Consider the following 21,684-nt stretch of genomic DNA (forward strand, 5'->3'; position numbering starts at 1 on the left):
GAGATGGAGAAGGAGGAGGAGGGGGGGGGGGGGTTAACTACCACCACTGGCTCCTCCAAAGAGTAAGCACTTTCCCGGAGAGACGGCAAACAAAGGATTCCCGCATTCCATGATCGAGACGAGAGAGGAGTGCGCATCTCCCATTGTTCCTCTCCCCCCGAATCCCTGCCGAACGACCCTGATGGCTTCCTCGCTAACGGAGGACAAAGAGCAGAGTGGTGAGCAGGTTTCGATGAGGAGCAGAACATGGGAAAAGTACTAATTACATTCAGTTACTACTATTTTCTCGTTCGAAACATCATTTGAAGTCAGGACATGATTTATTGCTGTTAGATAAAGTTGACAATTCTTATTCTACTCATAACATACACTGCAACACCAAAACAAAGTAATTATGTTATAATTATAATGTGTCTTCAATACAACCCTACATTTTGGCTAGGCGTTATTACCATTTTGTGTCTTCTTAAGTCGGCTATGTTTGAAGTGGAATATGTCTAATTTCTGACCATTATGTTTGGAGACAAATTCACACGTATACGTTCCACCATTCTTTGTCTTTGTTTCTCGACGGCCTCACTGTTCTTCCTGTCACTCCAACATGCTAAGTCTCTGAATAGATAATGTAATAGCAGAAACATATTTTACTGCAAAATCACATCAAGTTTTGATCGTTGCAAGAGGGCCTTTTGTATTAATTGTATATACAAGCTAACAAAGTAATTTCTCTTCGAGACTTTGACAATTTGATAAAACTCGAGTTGGGTTGTGTTGGAACTGTCGAGAATGATTTGTTGGAAAACCGAATTGCATTTTATAAGGACATTAAAATTATCATGTGGAAATGCGTCGATTGGAAACTTGGCCAAACATCGACGAAGTAAACTATCGAAAAAAACACACACACACAAACACAAAGCAAATATGATTAATACAAAAAACTTCATGATGGCCCTTAAATTTGTTTTACAGAGTATATTTTGTACTGAAAGAGTGATCATTTTAGACATCGTTGTTCTATCATCTCTTTACAAATTTATTAACAATACCGGAGCAAAGTGCTGATGAGAGAGAGAAAAAAAGACCAACAGCAAGCAAACCCCTTTTGTTAGTATTGCCTTTACAACCTTTTTGACAAAAGTTTTCTTTACTCCAAAGTACAGTTACTCCCAACAGTTATTGGTGTTATGAGAAGTCGAATGTAACAGTAGTTAACAGATGCAGTGTCAAACAATAAAATGCGCCGATTTCATAAAGATGTTTGCAACGATTGAAAGTGTTTTTAATTGCTGCAATTGCAGCTACCACGGTGATGGCTCCGACACTCTCATCAGATTGCATGGTTGCTGCCATGTAAGCTGCAATTATTGCAACCTGCGATCATTCACAGAGGTTTATAACATTATGCCGTGAGCTAAAGGTGTGGATACCTTTCGTGAAAGGAGTAAAGATTACATTGTCAAGTTAAGGTGTATTGAATTGCTTCTTCATCATCATGATATAACATCAACTGACACTGGAGGAAAGAAACTCTAAATGCTTGGACAAAACATTATAGATTCAACACTTGTTCTTTTCATTCATTCATTTATTTTTTCACTTCCAACAGAAACATATAGATATATTACAGAAATTGAATACATAGATTTCATCATAATACAAAATAAAGGATAAGTTTACAAAATTTTGTAAGTATACGGAAATGTTGGAAATGGGGAGGAATGCTAAAAAGCATTGAAACTAACAGAAAAGAGAAAACATGAAACTTGAAACTTCTTGACACTAACGGAAAAGAGAAAAGCAAGCGGATTGATAAATCAAACAAATGAAGAGGACATGATATCATTCACATAGGTTTAGTCATGGAAATCGTTTTTTAAGAGTAAAAAGCATCAAAGTCACATTACACTGGGAAGTTCATTGGACACGGTGCAACATAACATGCCACAATAAACTCTTCCATCCGTTCCCGACCAATCTGAAATGATTCAGAAGCTATACTCCCCCTCTTTATTATTATATTCCTACTCCATTCTCACCACACCTAAGTCTATGTGAGTTGGGTTTTTTTCTTTATCTATCTATCTTTATCTCTCTCTACTCCTTTTTTACATTTCTCCGCATGCCCAAGATGTGATGTCTTGTCTTGTAAGCGACACGGTTCCCTGTCCCACCTTATATCCTCTTGTGTCTCGCTTAGTTTGGCATTGGGTCCATAGCCGTTCTGGCATCTCTCATGATACTGTAACGTGAAGCTAACCCCTATCCGGGGCGGTGACCAAGGCGTCACTACAGTCAGTATGTTCCACTATACAGAGGAGATAATACTAGCTAATCGCACAGAGCGCGGAAATTGAAAATGGTAATCCGAGAAGGCATCTCGGGAAAGTGGGAAGAAGAACGCCTCGTCTCTTTCTTTCTGCCTGTCTTACTCCTCTTTCTCTGTCTTCTTTTTTTTCTATTCACGTCGTTTCATACTCATCTTCCTCTGAACTGGATGAGAGAAAGAAAGGCAAATGATTCAACAGACATGGGACAGTTCCCTGTTTGGGGTCAAAGGCCAGACATATATAGTTGTACTGCTCCTTTCTGTATCTTTTGACTTCGTTTTCCTTAAAGTTCATTTCCCCAGTACACAAAGAAATGACGAGTCGAAGAATATAGCTTGTTTCAAATCAAGTTGTGATCTGCTAAGCGAAATAACAAGGATGTCAAGCGGTTCAAATGGAATTGACGACCATCAGTATGCATGCCTTCCGCGGCCCTTATACGCTCTTAAGGATCTTTTGACTTCACACTTCACACGACCTCGCTATCGTTTTCTTTGGCAACATGCTGGATGCCTGCCTCTCTCATTTATTTCTTATCAAGCGTGCAGAAGCTGCATGGTTTCCATAGCAACCACTAAATCTTTTCAATCACGATCCTTTACGGCTGATTGACAAGATCATTAGTTATTCCTTAGCGTTTTTCCCCTTGCGTTTCACGACGAGTCAAGATCTTGGAAAGCTCGGATAATAATCTCGAATTTCATTTTCTTTAAAGATGGGATGATTATGTAACTAAAAACTCCTCACGGGCATTGCTTATAGAACCGTCTGTCAACTGGAGAAGTCGAGTCAAAGAGTTGCTCGCCAGGCGATCTGCGTTCTGCGTGGTGTGGGGAGATGAGGTGGGAAAAAAATCTTGCTCGAGGTGAATAGCAGGAAGGAGCGGAGAAAATGGAGATGGTATCGAATGATGCATGCTTATTAACTGGCAAAGAGAACTGTGAAGAAGTGAAATAGCAACACAGCCTTATGATAACAAACAAACCAGGGATCGAGTGACCATGGACATTTAACATTTGTATGCATGATTTAAAATGTTTTCCCGAGGAATCTCACAGGCGTTGTATTATTCCGGCTAGAATTTCGCATTCTGCAACTCTAGAAGGCGATTTGGGCTCTTAATGTTTTCTCCGCCATGCCGGAGTAATAAAGGACCAAGAAGATGAAGCGCGAACAAAATAAGGAGAAAAGGCTAGAGGGGCAACTCGGAAGAGGGAGATATGAACTGAAAGAGAAGGAGAGAGAAAGTGAGAGATAGAGATAGATAGATATATATTTTGAGAGAGAGACAGAGAGACATGCAGAGACTGAGATAGGAATATTGTTGGATATACTGACGAAGACAATGAAAGCTAAGATCGAAGGCGTATCATATGAATGTGAATAAAATCAAATCCAAGCACAAGAAAGTACAAAGGGACTGAAAGATGAAAGATATGAGAGGTGTAGCTATGTGAGGCCAAAATAGGCTAACAACACCAGATTCTTTCCTTTAATCTGCCTTTATTTTAGATAGATTTTTTAGAGTATTTAGATAGATAGATAGATAGATAGATAGATAGATAGATAGATAGAGGAGATAGAGATAGAAATAGATATAGATTAAAGTGGATGGAGATACCGTGCAAGAGATGGGATGAGAGAAGAAAAAATCATTTGTATAGGGCCCCATTTTCTCTCTTTCTTTCTTTCTTTAAAACAACAACAGAAGAAAAAGAGGAGTGTCCTGATGAGCAATCAGTTATGAGAGACACAGAAGAGAGAACGAGGCAGTGTAAGGGAAAAAGTGGAGATAAATCAGGCTTAGAAATAAAGACCACCGCAAAGGTGAGGTCACAGTATTGAGCGGAACGAGACATGTTGAGTTGGTCTACGTTATGTCGAATCACGATGTTGACTTGTTTTGCAGTGTGATCGTGGTGTGAAAAGCCGATCGATACTGTTTCGACGGTGTTCGAAGGCGCGTGTCTTGTGAACCCACGAAAACAAGGAGGAACTATGGCAAGATCAAGGACTAAGATAATTACTATTTATTCAGCAAATTGCTGGCGGTGTATCAAGATGACTGGAATTTATGTAACCCCAGGCGGAGGCGATGATATTGGCGCTGTGTATTTTCTAGCGACACTTGTCCCGACTCTCTCTGTCACAGAGCAAACGATTTCCAGCACGTGTCATGCCATCGAATGAAAGGAATGAAGATCACATTGTGAACAATGTACCCAGCCCTGTCACGGACTGCTGTAGAGATAGAACAAAACTTACATGCTGAGTCTGCTACGAAGTACAAACTATAATCCCGTATTACTCTCTAAACTCTTATTTTCAACTTTTATTGCACAATGACGTACATGTAGTTCAGTCCCGAGTTCTATGGCTTTGCTTATAGAACGTAAATCCTGGACAAGTAAAAGTTAGTCTAAAAAGAACGAGTAAAGTTTTACAAGCACAACAGTGACAGTTTGATCAAAATCGGGTAAGATATAAGGAAGTAATGAAATTGTGAAGTTTCACTAATTTCCAAGAAACAGTTCTTGTAAAGTTAATGTGAATGTGCCAATAGTGATCGATAATATCATCCCCTCTTAACATAAAATCATTAACTTTCCAATTTGTGGACCAAACGCAATTAACCCCCTCCCCCACCCACTGAAATCCTGATATACAGTATCTGATTCATTATTATTCTGAAGTGAAGTTATTCAAGCAGGGATAACATTGTTTTGTGCATCTAGAAATGAAAAATTGAATTTTCTCAACCCCCCCCCCCGCCATTATTGGTACACGATCAATTGAAAATTGTGAAGTAATGATTTCCTCAGCTCACTCATCTACATTGTTATTCATATCAATTCGTGAATCTTTGAGATTTCATTTATAACTTCTTTACCATTAATCTGATTTTGATCAACATAATTTCCACTCTCGCCTTTCACTATATAATTTGTGCTGTGTGTATCATAAAACTCCTCACAGAATAGAGCAGATCATGGCTTAATTCTCTCAGATGCTCTTAACCCTCTGCATGTTACATTGATTACCTGTCCATAGGTTTGTGTGTGTGGAATTTGTGCATATTTGACTCATTGGCAAAGAAAGAGTTAAGCAGACTTGTGTGTTTGATTATTCTCTGTATGGATCTTGACCACAGTTAATCCGTTCAATACTGAACTCTGTAATCTCTATAGACTTAGTACACAGGTCACCAGGTTTCCGTATGGAACGGATTAAAGAGTGATATTCGCAATGTTTATAATGGAATTGCTGTATCCCTGACGTGATTACTCGACGTGAGGATATTGAAAATAAAAGGTTGTTGAAAAAATGAAAAAGACGGTTGATTAACATAATTTCTGCCTCCGTTATCAAAGTTGAACCTGCAGTTATGATCGCATGCAGTCAGAACTTTAAATATATGTATGCATTTTCCCCTTTTCCTCGATGAATGATTTTTTTTTTTTCACCTGCCATCTATTGCCGCTCGGAATAAACACAAAGGCATAGCGCCTCTAAACCTGTTTTGTTATTCATTGGAATGATAAGTCATCAAGTCACAATTCTTTTCTTAATATTCAATCATTTTGCAGGTCCCGTGCTGCGCGCGCACACACACACACACACACACACACACACACACACACACACACACACACACACACACACACACACACATATATATATATATATATATATATATATATATATATATATATATATATATATATATATACACACACACACACACTATGCATATATACTTCCGCACTCACTTACAGACATTACTTCTTCCTCAATCTTCTGGGGGGTGTTTCATCAACGTTTGTCAGCGCTGATAATTTCAGCAAAATCATTGGTTTTGATTGGATGAGATGCTCTGGTCACTGATTGTTACTATGGTGATTGTCAGCGATGACAACTTTTAGCGCTGACAAACGTTGATGAAACACCCCCCTGATCTTGTCTCCCTTCTGCCGTCCCTTCTCCATTGACACCCCTCCCCCTTTCTCTTTTTCTCTTTCTATCTCTGGCCTTCAAGTAACACATTGAGCACAGATTGAAGCAGTGTGAGAAAAAAACAATGTTTATTACGCATTTTAATTCGTTAAAGAGGAATAAACGAACGAAGTATATAGAATGTTGATGACTGAATGAATATACTTCCAGGATGTACAACTTGAAATCTTGTCCCCTCCAAATTCATTCGCATCTTTAATAATTTTACGCGCCGGAAGGCTCTTTGAAACCATGTCTACGGATTGTCTGACTCAATGTGTCTCAAAATTTTGTGGGGGAAAACAAAACCCTTTATCAACGACATTCTTAATTAGTTATAGACTCAAATGAGCAATGGAGCACGTATATTCATAATGTTGCATGTATTGGTAGGGGTGATTGCATTTCCCCTCGACAGCGCCAAAAGGAGAAACTTGAAATTAATATGAGAAACATTGAGGATGGGCAGACGTCTAGCGTAACTTGATGCTTCGAGGTTAATCTCGTGATTTGAAGGGACAGTTATTGCTTTTGAATCAGCCACGCTTCACACTCAACATTTTTAATTGCTGCGCTTGTCCGATGAGCAGAACACGAAATTTTAACTGGACACTCCAGTATACTGGTCATCATAGACATAGATTACGGGGTTGTTGGTTTTTTTTTTCAGTTTTACAGCAGTATGCACATAAAGTAAATCTAATTCGTGCCGACGAAAAGATAACAGCTGATCTAAATGTTTTGCTTCGGAGGACGACACGATGTGTGAATTTGTACAGTAAGTCTTTTCTATGGAACAAGCCTCCCATGTTTCCATTCAGCGAGCAGCCATAAAGGCAACTGCACGCTACTGCGCCGATACATTAAGTCGATACTATCTGGCTTGCCGACATCCCGAAATTCCTCTGGTGTTTGTTTCTAATTAAGAATATATTTCTACAACTGAAAAAAAAGAAACAATGGCTTTGATTTTTTTTTAAATCAAAGAGCAGCTGATGACCAGAAATTGTAACATTGATCGTGAGAAATCTCTCTAACAATGATCACTCGTCTTTGTAACGTCATTCAGTCAACAAAAGAACGTTCTCTCACTGTTTTTCTGCCTTTTCCCAACTCTTCTTTTTTTTTTTGCCCTTTTTTTATCCTTTCTTTCTTTCTTTCAGATGACAGAGGAAAATGCATATTTACAACTCTCTTTTGAGAGGACTATGATTATTCCCACGGTCTCCCACGCTTGAGCACCAACCGGCGGTTAAAATCGTGGAAAATCTCCATCAGAAACGGGGCGTGCGCGTGTGTGCTCGTTTACGCGGAGCAAACAGCAATTCGTTGGCAGAGTCTGGTGCCAGGAACCATAATAGCGACACGTGCGCCCGCGGTGCTTCGAGAGTTTTACCCCTAGCAGACATAGCACAACAAACTAATGCAATGAATGAAGTCTAATTGAATGCGAAGTCACCTGAGTCCATATTGGATTGAGCTGATTTCATGGTGGCCGTTTATGCAGTTTGTTTCTCTGTGTAGCTTATACTTTGTTCTTCATCTTTCTGCGCCGCAAAAGCTAGGAAATAAATCTTATGCGATTAGGATAACACATCGCTCTGCTGTCGCTCTTTGCACGTTAGAAACAAGAAGTAATCTCGTAGTATTAACAAACTGTATGCAAGATGCACTATCAAGCTATAAACAAAGACAAGACATGAACAGACTAACTTAATGTGGTCATACAATAGTTTCTGAGAATGTGAATTCTGATTACTCTGCCATTCTTCAACTGGTGAGAACTGCGGGCGGATCACTCTCATAATTTATGATATTAAAACACAAAATGAACTCTGTCTCAACGTCAACCTTTCGTCTATACATCGTGAAGAGATTAACGAAATTTATTTCAAGTAAGACGTTGTGTTGAAAATACTTCTACCTCCTCAAGTTAGTCAGTTAAATGCTTGAGAGTGAGATAATAGTAATATTCACTAATATAACTTTCAGTTCGCCTTTCCGGTTCCAGATCAATGTGATAGTCATTGTCTTCTTCGCAGATCTGTTTTTCTCATTTGTTTATCTTTGTTATGTTATGTTCAGGTATTTTTTGTGATGTTATATCATGTTAGGTTACGTTCCACTTTCTCTTTTTACTTGACATGGCCTTCTTTAGATATACTTTTTATCATATTCTGATAATTCGATCGCATCCGTGTTTTTGCGTCTTTGTGTTTTATCATCTGTTTTATTTCAACAATATCTGCTCCTCCACCTTTTGCCATTGTATCGTAGAGTGCAGAAAGTCAAACTCTCGAATCTGTGAATTTGTGAATTCTAGCTGCTGCCACTAGTTGCACCCGGATCCCATCGCGTTACACACTGGCGTAAAAATTCCCTAAACAGCTGTATGCAAATGAGCTACAGCTTCCCTCAGAGTAACTAAAATAATACGCTGATGAGTGGAAAAAGTGAGTAAGGCGTGTATACCGCATCTCCTTCTTAGGACCGAAGCTGTCCGTGTAGCCCGCATGACACCCGTGTCCTAGCACACGCCCATTCAGCCTGCTCGCACGCAGACTTTTTCCCCCTTCCATCTCTCCCTCTCTCTCTCTCTCATCATTGGCGTCGCTCTGTTATGTCGGTGCCGCCTATATAAATATATGCCGGATTAAAACGTTAATGGTTAAAGTGTGTCTTGGGAGACATTAAGCATTATACAGTGATGACAAACTACAAGTAATATGCTAATTGCAGTCAGGTCTTGCTTTAGGTTGGGTTTAACGCGTCATTAAGTATTCCCTCTGAGAGTCATAAAAAGTGTAATATCTTACATTATAATGTTATCTTTTTTTACTGTAAATTGTTATTCATTAGATTTTTGTTGTTGGTTGGAAAGGACATATTGGGTGTGTGCATTAATTGCATATCTCGTTATGAAACTACAATTGAATTATGCAGATTTAGAAAGAAAGAATGAAAGACAATGTGCCCCCATTGAAAAAACAAACAAACATTGAACAAATTTCTCCGACTAATGAAAGAACAGAAGTTGACATGGAGATCCTATTAGAAACTCTTGTTTGCTCTGTTTGTAAACATCAAACAAACAAATTCGGCTTTTTTTCCGCAGGTAAAGTTAGCAATTAAGAAGAAAAAAATGAGGACCACCCCTCTATGAAATTACTCAGATGTTCTGCCAAAGAACAAAGAAACAAATACAGAAAAACAAAGAAAATAACAAAAAAATAAGACGAAAATGGAAAGATAACGAAAGAGAAATAATAATCGAAATAAAAAAAAAAGTGACGACGACAAATAATTGATACATAATCATACTATAACAATGATTATAGAAGTTATATATTGATAAAAATATTATGGTAAATTTGAAAACATTTATATGATCATATAGCATAAGAGAAAACAAAAGGGAAAAGAAGATGAGAAGTGCGTCAAATGATATGCAAAGAGAAATATGTGAAAGAAGGACAAAACTGGAGGGAAAGTAGACGACAGGAAGAAATTAGATATTGGGAGAAGGGCGGGAGGACAAGGTAGCAAAATAATCTTCACCGATATGCAAACAGTACTTTGACCTTCACCGCAAACAACAGTGCTGCAGACATGACTCAAGTGGCGGATGTCTCGATGTGTTCATGAGCCCGGGACAAAGCCGGACTTTGCCTCCTAATGTTGGAAGAGACGCATGGAAAAATCAGTTCATGTCCTTTGTTGCCCATAGGGAACGCCATGGTAGAACTGGGTGCATATTATTTACCCACATCCCCTGCAAAACGCACACACCCTCATACACATTCTATACGTGCACACACAGCTCCATCAATACACAAACGAACGTACATACACATTAAGTCAAAATATTCAAAAGCAAAAGCTGAAAAAAAAATGCTTTTGTAGATACACTTTCTCGTCATTTTGATGTGAAACATAGGAATTTGTCGTTGTATTCTAATTGCATGAAAATTAATGGTGCGTTGGTACACACTTTTCTTTGTTTGCTCTGCCGCAGCGATCCCCGCTTCGTTCAGAATGAGAACATCGACATGTTCCCCTTGTCATTCGAGTGCTTTATCAGGAATGTCAATTATTAATACATCACAATATATTGGATGCACAAAGGTGGGGGCAACGGGAAATAAATTCCTTAAAAGCCCCGAATATTGTCTGGGAAAAGAGAGAGGGAGGGGGAAATTGCGATCTTGCCATTTCGACAGCTGAGCCCTAAGTGAGCAAGAAAGAATTTTTTTCAACTAGAAGCGAGCCGGAGCGCTTCGAAGGCCCGGGGCGCATCGGCCGAGGATTCCGCAACTGACATCCCAGTGGCGTGTTGGGCCAGAACAATGATCGTTCTGCCTTCATTAATCAGCTCAAAGAATTTTCATTAACTTTTTTATTTTACCTTTTTTTTAATATAAATGAAAGATTGCTATCCGGAAACAGAAAGGGAGAGAGAAAGAGGGGCAGGGGAGAGACAGAAAGAGAAAAAGAACACACACACACACACACACACACACACACACACACACACACACACACACATACACATACACATAAACGACAAACGGACAGAAACAGACAGAGAGAGGGAGTGAGAGAGAGAGTGTGTGAGAGAGAGGGCTTAGATAGACAGGCTTATTAAAAGCAAACAGGGGTAAAGAAGAAAAGTAAATAGAATGGATCAGCAAAATGTCTATTACTGGAGTTTCTAAATCATGTGTCAATATTGTGTATAACACCTGACAATCATCAAAGCTTTTATTGTTTATCTTTAGTCCTATGCTGACTTCCTGATCTCATATACTATCTTTTTCTTGTTTTCTTTTTTTATCACTTTCACATTTATCTATATTCATTCATTTCGTTTTGTTTTAGTCAACCTTTCCATTCCATTTATACCGTCGTTCTATCGTGACGGCGCGTTCTCTTTTCAAAGATGCCCGGCGACTCTTTTTCAGCGTCAAATTGATCATTCACTGCTCACCCATTAATTATATCCTATAGTTACTGTACACACAATGCCAGTGTCTGCTATCCATCTCTTAAAATGGCTTGGCCAAAAATAAATGGTAAATGTCCACTTTGTGAGTGCCAGTGTCATCTATCTTAAAACATTGTTCAACATGCCCTATACATAGATATGAGCGAAGATCCTGAATACCTTTAATCTATGTATGTTTTGCAGCACAACAACAACAGCAACAACAAAACACTATTGACCCCAAGCACATTAGATCGAGACAAGCCGTGTTATGATGTGCTATCACTTGACGCTATTTCTTCTTGGTAGAACAAAAATCAAAGTTGCCGGATAGAGGTAAAAATGCCAGAGGTATCCCAAATCTCAGATGTGAAAATGTTGGCGGTAAAAAAAAAAAGAAACAACGCAATAACAGTTCAAATATTCTCTCTGAATGTCACGATGAATTATCGTACATTTTCATTTCCCCCCTGCATGCACTAAGTTTTAGCTCTACATTTTAGTACATTTGACTTTCCACCTCCGGCGTCATTACTTCTCACCTTCTTTACCTGTGGCATTTTTACCCCTGACATTTTCACACTTTAGGATAAAGAAGAGCTATGTAGTACACGAACCAAATCTGCAAATATACAGATCTTAAAGTTAGAAAAAAATCTACCAAAGTAAGAAAATATATAACTGTTGCCTAAATGAAAGAACCTTTTATTCCAGTAATGTTATGACGGTTTCTTATAATCATCCGGACATCAATCCAATCCTCGGGCCTGACAAGAAAACGGCATTCGCTTCAGAATCAGCATCAAATCAGAATCAATCCACGAAATGTACCAAAAACAAATGCCATTTTGGCACATCGCACGCAAATTACTCGAGAGTAAAAAAAGATTGAGTCAATATTTTAACATGCAGCTGTGTTGTAGCTCCACGATCTAAAGAAGATGAATAAGTCGTCCGAGATTCGTGTTTTCCCTCATCATTTTCTCAATATCTCACCTTTCCAAACGATATTTTCTGATCACAATGAAGTTGCCATAGTATACCTTAATTTTTCAGTTGTATTTTCGTAACTTGGAATAAAAAAAAAAATGATGCGAAAATCTTGTTATCTTGCTCTCTCGCTCCGTCCCCCTCCTCTCCTCCTCTCTCCCTCTCCCTCGTGAACTTGGACATGGGTATGGAAGATCGGCTTAGCGAGCTTGAGCATGTGTGAGGTTACAGATTTGATTGTTCGAAACCCCCGATGTGAAAAATTACGCACACAATTGCGGCAATAATATCTACGTGAGCAACCATGCAAGTAGCAGCAACTCGGCAGTGTTGTTCGCTCGCAACAAGAATGGCGGAGCAAATTTCACGCATGAGCTGAAAACAGAGAAATTTATCATTGACAATTGAGCATGAAGCCCATTAGGCTATAGAAAGTACACTGACAGTTGATATGTGACTGGCGTGCTGAATGGCGAAAATCTTTGTCAGCTGGCTGAAAGGACAACGCAACAATTGCAAAGCTCTCAGAACGTGCCTCAATGGAGAAAAAAAAATAGCTACTAACTTTTAATCTCCCGGGTTTACCCTTCATTAAAAGAACAAGGGCATACGGGTAAATGTCCGTTCGAGAGATAAACGGCAGATGTTCCTGCTTCAAAACGCACACAATGTAATAGCAAATCAAATGGGATGTCATACACAGTATATCAAAGCAGACTGATAAAATGACGTTCTAAACGCACGGAGCAAGATGACAGATATGCACTCTGCTTAAGGTATTACTGCTTAGTTGTAAAAGTTTATTTTGCTCCTTTGTTTATAATATATAACAATATATTTGATACAATATATAATAACTGTTAATAGCCATTAACTGTGCGTATTGTATAGATCTATATTTCTAGGGGTATTCTCTACAATAGAACTGATGTCACCTTCTCTAACAGAATGAATATCATTAATGCTTGCGAGCACTATGGGCTGTCTCTAGTCCAACTCTCGAGTATACTCTCGCTTTTTCTTACTCACACTGTTTTCTATTCTCCTCTCATCTCACCCGGATTTTCTGTCGTATATCAATGTATATATATATATATATATATGTTCATCTTGGAATTTTCCACGTGTTGGACTTCGAATGTTATAATTATAAGAAGAATGAGTCTCAAATACGCCATCTGTAGATCCAACAAGAAGGTTTTTATTCACAAAATTTTCAGCCTGCCTCGGACCTTTGTCAGTGTGGTGTATATACTATAGGACAGTGTGTCCTAGTATACACCACACTTAATCATAGGACACTAGTGTGTCCTAGTATACACCACACTGACGAAGGCCCGAGGCAGGCTGAAAATTTTGTGAATAAAAACCTTCTTGTTGGATCTACAGATGGCGTATTTGAGACTCATTCTTCTTATATATATATATATATATATATATATATATATATATATATATATATAGAAGTATTGCAACAAGTTCACTCGGTTGACATCAGGTACATCCGTATTTTATTGCTACTCGGAGTTTCATGCCACCTTCATTTAGGGGCAATCATATATATATATATATATAATGTATATATATATATATGTATATATATATATATATATATATATATATATATATGTATCTATATATACATTTTATTTTCTTTCCCATCTCCTACGTGCATACAAAATAAACATGTAAAAATGTGTATTGACTTTTTCTTTTTCTTTTACGTGTATATCATAATTATATTAATATCTAAGTTGTTGTTTTTTTTTTTTTTGGGGGGGGGCCTATCCATAGACATTGCTTCTCCTGGGGTTCCCACCGTCAAGTTCAATGGTTTTTGGTTTGCTTGAAGTTTACTTTGTATTTTGATAAAATATGTATCTTTGTGTGTTTTTTATTGTATACTGCTAAAATGATGGTGTGTAAAACTAAGAACTGAACTAAACAACTTTAGCATGTAATCGCCATAAGATGAACTTCAAACAGACACAGGTATATGATAATGAGTCATGGTTATCATGCCTAGGTGCTAGCAACATTTTTCTTTTCTAATTGTGATATCATGATAATGATTCAAGTATTATTGAATGACATCCTGATCAAGAATACAATAAAAAAAAGAAAGAAATGAAATCCAGCTTGTAGAAAAGTATATTTGTATGTGTGTGTGTGTGTGTGTGTGTGTGTGTGTCAGAAATTTTAAGTGAGTGTCAGATGAAAGTTTCATAAGCTAATCTTTGGCTCTCTATTTCTTTGTATAGATTTGATTTATTTCTCCATGAATCTTGATCTTTGCATAGAAAATATAATTTCAATACTATTTACACAGTGATATATTAAATAAATTAGAATAGGTACGTGTACTATTGACAGATCCCAGCAGGGCTTGGTGGAATGCGATATTTTGATATGTAACATTAGCTGGACCCAGGTGAATTTTCCTAGAATGTACTATTCAACCTCTCGAAGTACTAATCGTGGTTAACCAATTTCTTTATCCTTCAAAACTCACCATAGATGCAACCAAAGCCACTGGGGCCAAGATGCATACCCTCCCACAGATGCAGGCGACGCTCCTCCAATCATTGAGGTACTAACGATCCTGTAGCCATGGTAACGACGGGTCTTGAAAGCTGACTTCAATATCGATGAACCCAGGCACCAGTTGCATAATCGTTGAGGGTTCTTCTGAAGATTATTGGTGTAAATTTGAATATGAATGCCTTTGTATTACTGCGTTAATGAGCATCAAACCCTCGACAATTCCTGAATCGTGATTATGTAACATAAATCAAATGGTCTCCCTGCTCCTCTCTTTTTTTCCCCTCCCCATCCTCGCTACGCATCCACACACACGAATACACACATACACATACACACTATCTCCCTCTTTTTCATATCCTTTCTCCCGCTCTCTCTTGGGATGTGATTAAGAGTTCTTGTTAGGAGAGGAATGACTGTAGCCAGTGCAATGCTTCTTTCTCAGAGACGAGCTTCTCATCTCTGCACGAACTCTGGGGAGAGTTAGTATCCAATAATCTATTCTTTAAAGTCACTCTATACTGCATCCCCAATGAATTGACTATAAACCCGTCTTCGGACAAGACGCAACACGATTAACGGATAAAACGGCACTAACGTCATAATGTCATTACACTTTTGACATTATGTAGCATTTCTACATCGATTTGATCTCGCTTTGTTTGTCGGCTATATTTCTGATTGACTCGAGGGAACCTTTTACAACACACAATATCTTTTCTTTGTACAGCTCTACCATGTTTACAGAGTTTCACTGTTGGTGGCGGCACTGTGGCATAGTGGATATGTCTCTTGACACTCAGTCTGAGGTCCCGAGTTCGAATCCCACTAAGCACCTAAGTCCTTGTGACAAAGAAGAGCTTGGAAGGCCATTCATTATACTAAATGTGTTCTGAGTAATAAAATGTTTTATATTATATTATATTATATCATATTATATTATAATATTATTATACATTATTTCATGTTCTATTCTATTCTATTATATTATACTATATTATATCATATCATATTGTATCATATTATATCATATCATATTATATCATATTATATCATGTCATATCATGTTATATTATATTATGCTAATCTATGTCATATCATATCTTTTTTATGTCATATTGTGCTATATTTGTCATCGTTATTATTGTTCTTTTTCATGTGATCCGTAAGCTGTACAAAGAAATGTCATTGATTTATATTCATATCACCCCCTTGAAAATTCATTTCTGTTTTCTCCTATTTTCTGTTCTGACTTTTTTCTTTTAGGTTTTTAACGTTGATAATCTTTCCCTTTTTATCTTCACTATATATGGTATGTCTCCTCAGCTGATATCATAGTAATACTCAAAATCATCACTATTTTCTCGACTAGTATCCTCGACTAGTATCAATCTTTTTTTTTGGGGGGGGGGGGCGTGGGGGCAAGTTTGCTAGGCTATTTTGTAGATGCCAAACGGCCGAGCTGCCCGGTTTGTTGTGGAGCACACGAATCAGTCAATGCACACAGTGCTGCGAGGTCGGACCGAAGCCTCACAAGGTCCGGTACGAGGAACCAACCCTGGAACAATGGATGAGGACAGCCAATCGATGGCTATCAACTCCCGGTGAATTTTCCCGGACTCCATGCCTCTACAGCGATAGTGCTGGCTGCATGACTGTCATCTCTGCGTGACTCTACAATCAACAGGCTAGATTGATAATTGCTTCTCAATGATGGCGGTCTCACGCAAAAACTTGGCCGAAATTTTCTCTCACAACAGTCTCATAGGTGCTTGCTGTTATTTTGTGCGTAGCAATCTCGCCCGAGTATTATCGGTGCAACGAGACTTGACGATTCGACTTGAAATTTGATTAGACAATAATCATTAACGTGAGGATGTTTGCTACCATTTGTCATTGAATCTCACGGATAGCTCCCAACTTTGATCTCATTCAGGTTTGACCCTTTTGCGGGATAATCAGAAACCACTTGTATAAAATATTAAAGACCACACAATTCTGAGAGGGATTAAACGTTTTATGTGATGAAAATTGGTTCGAAATGGCTGAGATATCCATCAAAAGTGTATTTGATGAAGATCGGTTTTGAAATGGCCGAGATATCCAATTGCTTTTGGATAACTCAGCCATTTCAAAGCCAGTTTTCATCAAATTAACTTTTGATCCCTCTTAGACGTGTATGCTCTTTGATATTTTCGTATAAGTGGTTTTTAATTATCTCGCAAAAAGGTAAAACCTGAATCCCCACCCCAAGCAAAACTATACCATCCCTTTAACTTGCAGTTCTGTCAGTAAGCACTCTTTATTTTTGTTGTTGTTGTTGTTGTTGCTGTTTCCTTAACACGAAGTTGGTTACAATCAAAGTTTCGCAGACATCAATATTCATCAAATGGATGTCTTTCCGGATGGTTCTTGAACAGCTCAGTTTGCCGTGATGCTGATTTACATTTTTATGGGTTTACTTCAAGCACGTAGATTGCCTGTATAGCAGCTACTCTTCTCAACAGAGGAGCGAGTCAATCGTAACTGCTCACAAGAAAAAAAAAAGTTTTGTGGAAATATGAAAAGAATAACTTCATCACTTTATCGCAGCAGTTTTTTCCTTTTTTGTCTTAATGACGCAAAACGCCAATATTTTGACGCAGTGCATGCTTCATATACTTTCAAGTAATTTGGTCATTGCATAACGATAGCGATGAAGCCATAATTTGTGTGTTTTGATTGTCTGAAAAACTTGCCTTTGATAACTGTAATGTATATCAGATTGGGTTTTCAGTTGTGTCTGCGTACTACAACCTGACACATTGGTTTGATGCTGAAAAATGATAAAACTACTACAAAACACCCTATATTTTTGTATAAGTTTAATTCTAGGTTCTCTCAAAATTAATTTGAAGAAAAAATATTGTTTTTTTGCGTCATTAAGAAAAGAAAGGTTATTACCGGTTATAATCCTTACATGGACAGCACATACGATCGCACTCACCAGCAACAGAGTAAGTTCCGTCTTGTAATTGTATTTAGTAATAGTATTTAGTAATGTTTGCTATTTCGTATCTGTTAAACATATTATGTTGTATGATATTACTGTATATGTTTCTGAAGTTGTTGTTATGTTTAAGTATACTTTTGAATTCATAGAATTTGTGTAATTAAGGTGAGCTGAGTTCAGTTTGATTTTACACCGTGGTTAATTTTGGCTGAATGTTGTTGTTACACAATGTCATTGTAGATTCTGACGAAGGGCAATTAGCCAGAAATCTCAATAAAAGGGATTGCAACTTAACATCGCAGCTACGTCTTTGTTGGATATATATATACACATACTCCTGTGATTGGTTTTCTCTGCTTTTCTTACACCTGTTTTGGTTTGTTTTGAACTTCAAATTTCCCACTCTAAATACAAGCATGTCTATGTCGTACAAGCTAGATATCTGGTTTGGCTTAAATGAAAATGAAGACAAGGTTGCTTCTGTGAAAATTGAAGTTATTGTACCAGACAAGTAAGAGAAAGCTCTACAAATAGTACGTAAATCATGGATCATACTATTCTGTACATCATTGTTCATAATTGTAACGACACCTGTACATGGTTTTACCATTACGGTTTATTTTCATCATATAAAACATGAATTACAACTATTACAAATACTTATCTTGAAGGATGCGTATGGACGCGACATCCTTGTTTTTATATTGAACAGAGCGAGGGAGAGTCTGTACTGTTCATGTGAGGGAAAACTTATTAAATCTATAGTCTATCTCAGAACAGATTGATAAAGAATACCAGACAAGTGGTGGCTCACTGATGGAATGACCGATCTCTCGAGTTTATCATCGGGTTCCCTATGAGTACGCCGTCACAGATGGCTTGCATACTTGTCCGGTATTTTCTTCTCAAATGATTTCCCAATTTGCTCAAATTTTCACCAATCTGTTGATATCGTTTCGTCCGAATAGCCTAGCCTACTGTATTGTATGCTGGTATAAAGATTCCCTCACGTCTGTCGATATGCTTTGAATAGTATAGACAACATAAGACAATAGGCCCTATACTCTGTCCTGTGAGAATGATTTATGAAGGCATATACCCCCTGAGAGAGCGTTAATTGGATAGAAAATCTTTGGTACATTCATCTGACTTAACCGACTCTATCCGGGACCAATTATTTTGAACTTCAAATCTCCCTGGCTCGCAGATTGTTTGCCATGCGTCTTCCTCTCCGCAGCTGCTCCGATTGTCCGGGGAAGAAATCCCTCGGAGAGCGGTCGGATTATCGGACCGGGCGCGTGCCAGTGCTTGGTCTTTTGTTCCGCACAAGACAACACAAGGAGGCCTCTTTGCCCAAGGCAAGAAAGGACAATGTTCCTCAGCCACATTTCTGTTTAACATTCCCCCAAAGACTATGCTCATCTTTCAACCATCGTGGGAAACTGGTGATAGTAGTCCTCGTTCGTCTATCCTTTTGTCTACCTCGGTCTTCTTGGAGAGACATGGTTGCTAATATACTCCAGCATCTTGTCTCGTTCTCCATCAACTTTCTTGGACGTCTTTTTCTCTTGATAGATTCACTCCCCACTTAAAGATTACATACACACACACAAGCACACACACACACACGCACACACACACACGCAAACATGCAAGCACTTTTTTATTCTTTATTAGAATTTCGTTTAGTGTCACACAGAATTCACATTTACAAAAAAAAACATTATACATAGACAAACAACATTATATACACAAACGTTGTACAAAGAGTAAGTCAAATTTTACAAAAGTACGCACGCGCGCATGCACACACAGAAGCATGCACAAACACACACACACAAACACACACACACACGACTTTATCGGTATTCTTCTCGTTTTATCCTGTTTGATGTTTATTCGATTTATTCGGTTTATTTCTTATCTCTCAAAAGTGCGATTCATTCGGTTTATTTCTTATCTCTCAAAAGTGCTCACATGAATATAATCGATCAGCATTAGCGATTGTCGCCTGGAGTGTAAAGCCTCGGCTGTTTGATTCATCAATGTTAGGCACAAAATGTTGCTCTTTCATTGCACAAGATCCTCACACCTTCGCAATTCAAGGATTCTGCAAAATACCAATGGGCGCTGAGAGATAACTTTCTACATGAGTTTCTCGGATTCGTCAGTTATTTCGTAATTTGGAACGAAAGAGCTAATCGGGAATTAACCGAAGAAGTGACGTCATGGGGAAAGTCGCAATATATATATATATTTTTTAATTGCTGGAATTGCATAATTTTCCTGGTTATTAGATGGTCAAAAACATGATTTAAGCAGTTACATAGTTAAGTTTAGAATTCAAAACAGGTCGCCTTGGATGATATGATTATTGAAGGAACAGCTTCCATAGCAGATACCATCCCCTATGTAGCTCCACCGCGTCTCATTCTACGTCAGCTCAAGATGCGAGGGGCCAACTGTTTGTATAGAACAAGTTAATGTCCGCAACCCGGTCTATTGTCCCAGCGTTCCCCTTTCAACTTTATCTTAACGAGGCACCCCAGTACATATTGCAAGGATATACCATTTTGTGTAGTTGCCTCGATTTTAGTGACAGGAAATTTGCATTATTCTGGGAAGCAGTCTGAGTATCAAATTTATTTTACCGACAAAGATTTTAAGGAGCGTGTTATCGTTTACTCCATTTTATCACAAGAAAAAAAAGGACAAAAAATAATGTGAGATGACCAATGAATTCCAGTCTGAAATCACCTCTTCTTCAGCGTGTAAAGGAATTGACTGATACCACATCCTGCCTTTGAGACCTCATAACCTATCAATCATTCCGGCGGTTAAGATGTAACCGAAAGGCGAAAATTAAAACAATGAAATATTCATGCTCTCTCTCCCTAACTAAACGCAAAGTAATGACGAGATTGCCAGTGCAAGTGGTTGGCTCCGAGACACCATAAATCACGATGACACAGAAATTTTTGCTAACTCCATCAGCAAATTTCAGATTACACGTGCGCATTCTACTTCTCGGTCTTTGAACCACGCATTATTTCTTCACCGCCATCCTGATTACCATCCAACTCTACAGAACAAAAAGATATGGCGGCGCTTTGATACATATTTATCCCTCCGCAGTTTCCTCGCCCTGAGCTGATGGAATGATGCTTCTATCGCCTTTGCTGTGTCTTCTGGCTTATTACTTCATTCTGATTAAAGTTTCCGCCCATGTACGGTACCCCATCCGGTTCTCCCTGCATCTTGCCTCCTGTTGATGCAGAAAGGAATGCAGATATCTGATTAAATCAAATCAAATCTAATCCAATCAAATCAATCAAATCCAATCGATCAATCTGTGCATTCAGTCCACATCTACTCCAGACGACGAACACATTTTGAGTGCGATCTAGGAGTCTTATCGTATAAATAGGCCTATTAATATTTTTTATGTGTCATCGTATGCATGGTTATTGTTTTCATATCTACAGTATGAACGGAAAAAAGATAAAAACAAAAGGGAGGAAGAGAGAGAGAGGGAGGGAGAGAGATAGACAGAAAAAACGGAAGATGAAGAAGATCAACATCATCAACAACAGTAACAGGGAAAAAGGGGGACTCATAAATAGTTATAAGCATGTAGGGAATATCATTGATTATCTCAGTGGAATTACACTTAGGATGTATACAGTACTCATTAAGTTGCCTTCAAATTACTTCTCTTTCACATGAAATTGTCAGTAAAGGTCTTGTATGACTGTTCGGCTATATCCAACGAAGAGCATTCTAATTTGAAGGCAGAGCGTCATGGAACCAAAGGGTCGCAATGTTGTGCATTGAACACTAGTACTTTCTTTTTC

Source organism: Diadema antillarum, unplaced genomic scaffold, assembly GCF_040938485.1.
Source record: "Diadema antillarum isolate AM-2024a unplaced genomic scaffold, OU_Dant_1.0 scf00000007, whole genome shotgun sequence".
Taxonomy (NCBI): domain Eukaryota; kingdom Metazoa; phylum Echinodermata; class Echinoidea; order Diadematoida; family Diadematidae; genus Diadema; species Diadema antillarum.